The 2,263-nt window shown below is 37.2% G+C and overlaps 1 protein-coding gene across 3 annotated transcripts in view; it reads left to right on the plus strand.

The window, feature by feature from the left end:
* The window catches only part of Nucb2 (nucleobindin 2), a 41,248-nt gene that overhangs the window by 21,005 nt on the left and 17,980 nt on the right, over positions 1-2,263 (plus strand). The window lies entirely within an intron of this gene.

A 2,263-nucleotide genomic window follows, 5' to 3' on the forward strand; every position in this document is an offset into this window, starting at 1 on the left:
AATTACGTAATTATGTGTATACAGGATAGCTAACAAAACTGTATTACTGTCTTCTACTGCTCTATAGAAAGGAATAGATAATGAATACTTGTTTGTTAACTATTGTTACTCTCCTATTAGTCTCAGTTGAAACTCTGTTTTATTTTATTCCTATTTTTCTTTTTTTTTTTTAGATACTGTGAATTGAACTCAGGGCCTCACACTTGCCTGGCAGATGCTATGCTGCTGAGCTACATCCCCAGCCCAATTCATTCATTCTTAATTTTTCTTTTTCTTTTTTTTTTTTTTTGAGCAAAGAATTTTGAAAGAGAATCAGACTGCATCTCTTCACGTTCCAAATATTCCTTAACTCCCCCCCGCCCAAAAAAATTCCTTAATTCCTTTTGCAGATGGGAATGGGACGAAGAGATGGAGGTAGAGGGGAGGGAGGGAGAGGAGAAGTAAGAAGAATTAAGATGTATTTTATACACACACACACACACACACACACATATATATATATATATATATATATATATATGTACCAACTCCTCATGATGAATGTGGTCACTATGTACCACAGACAGGTGGTACATAATAAAAATGAGAAAAAAAATTCAAATCCAAAACAAACAAATGGAAGAGATTATGGCTTTGCCTTTACTCCTCCGCTGAATATACTTCCATGGAGAGTGTCAGTAACTTCTAAATTGCCAGTCCAGTGAATACCATAACCCCCTTTATTGCTTATCTTTCTAGGATCCCTTATTTTATCTCAGTAGTCCTCAGAGATTAGGCTGTCAAAACACAAGGCCATATTTCTGGCCCTGGCTTGCAGAGCTTCTGAGGAGGAACATCTGGGGCCTGCCCCGCTGGGGTTCTTAGAGGATGTTGATGCCTCTGGTTGGGGACCACAATTTAACAGTCTTTTACCAGATAGTAATGACTGTTCTACCCTTAAAATATACTTCTCTTCTTATCTCTATAACAGCACAGTCTATTTGGGTGTGGTGGCCTTTCTGTATAATCCTAGCTAGTCAGGAGGCTGATGCAGGAGGATTGCAGGCTGGAGGCTAGCCTGGCAAGCTTAGTGAGACCCTGTCTAAAAATTAAAAAATGACTAGGTATGTAACTCAGTAGTGGAATGCCTGCCTAGCATATGTGAGGCCCTGGGTTCTAACCCTTGCACTGGAAACAAATGGAAAACAGTATGTTCTTGTAGTTCTAATAACTCATCTATGAAAAAAGGTGAATTATGAAAAATCATTTATATGTGGAATGACTAATAACAAGTTAACTTATTAAAAAACAATTTAAGATAGAATTCATATGCTATAAAATTCACCTCTTAAACCATATAATTCAGTGGTTTTCCGTATATCCACAGAAACATACAGTGATCATCACTATCTAATTTTAAAAGTTTCATTGACCCCAAAAAAGCCCTATATCCATTAAATACAGTAGTTACTTCCAGTTTCCTCTCTCCAGCCACAACTAATCTACTTTCTGTCCCTGTGGATTTGCCTATTCTAGACATTTGATGTAAATAGAATCATCATATGTGGTGGTTGTCTCCTTTTATGTAGTATAATGTTTTCAGGGTTCATCTGTGTTGTAACATGGGTCAGTGTTTTCTTCTCTTTTATAGCATAAAAATATCCCATTGTGTGGATATATAGTCAGCCCCTTGTGTCTGTGAGTTAGGGCCATATGTGTGGATTCAGTTAACCTGGCATCAAAAACATTCAGAAAAAATATGCAGGGGCTGGGGATTTAGCTCAGCGGCAAAGCGCCTGCCTGGCAAGCGCAAGGTCGTGAGTTCGGTTCCCGGTACCGGAGAAAAACAGAAAAAATATGCATCTGAACCAAATCTGTGCAGGCTTCTTTCTTTTCATTATTCCTTAAATAATACAGTGTAGCAGCTCCTTACATAGCATCTACATTGTGTTAAGTATTACAAGTAACCTGAAGATGATTTAAAGTATACAGGAAGATATTGCATGTTATGTGTAAATAATATAGCATTTCACATAAAGGGCTTAAGCATCATTGGATTTCTGTATCCACAGTGTCCTGGGACCAATCTGTGTGGATGCTGAGAGAGGACAGCCCTGTATTTTGTTTATCCATTCACCAGTTGATGGCCACTTGAATTGTTTCCACTTATTTTAGTATGAGTAAATGTTAACTATGTTCAAGTTAATTTGTTAATGTGTTTTCACATCTCTTAGTTATATATCTAGGAAAGGGATTACTGGGTCTCTAATTTTTTTTTTTTTTT

The sequence above is a fragment of the Chinchilla lanigera genome, unplaced genomic scaffold (genome assembly GCF_000276665.1).
Source record: "Chinchilla lanigera isolate Chin_1 unplaced genomic scaffold, ChiLan1.0 scaffold00013, whole genome shotgun sequence".
Classification (NCBI taxonomy): Eukaryota; Metazoa; Chordata; class Mammalia; order Rodentia; family Chinchillidae; genus Chinchilla; species Chinchilla lanigera.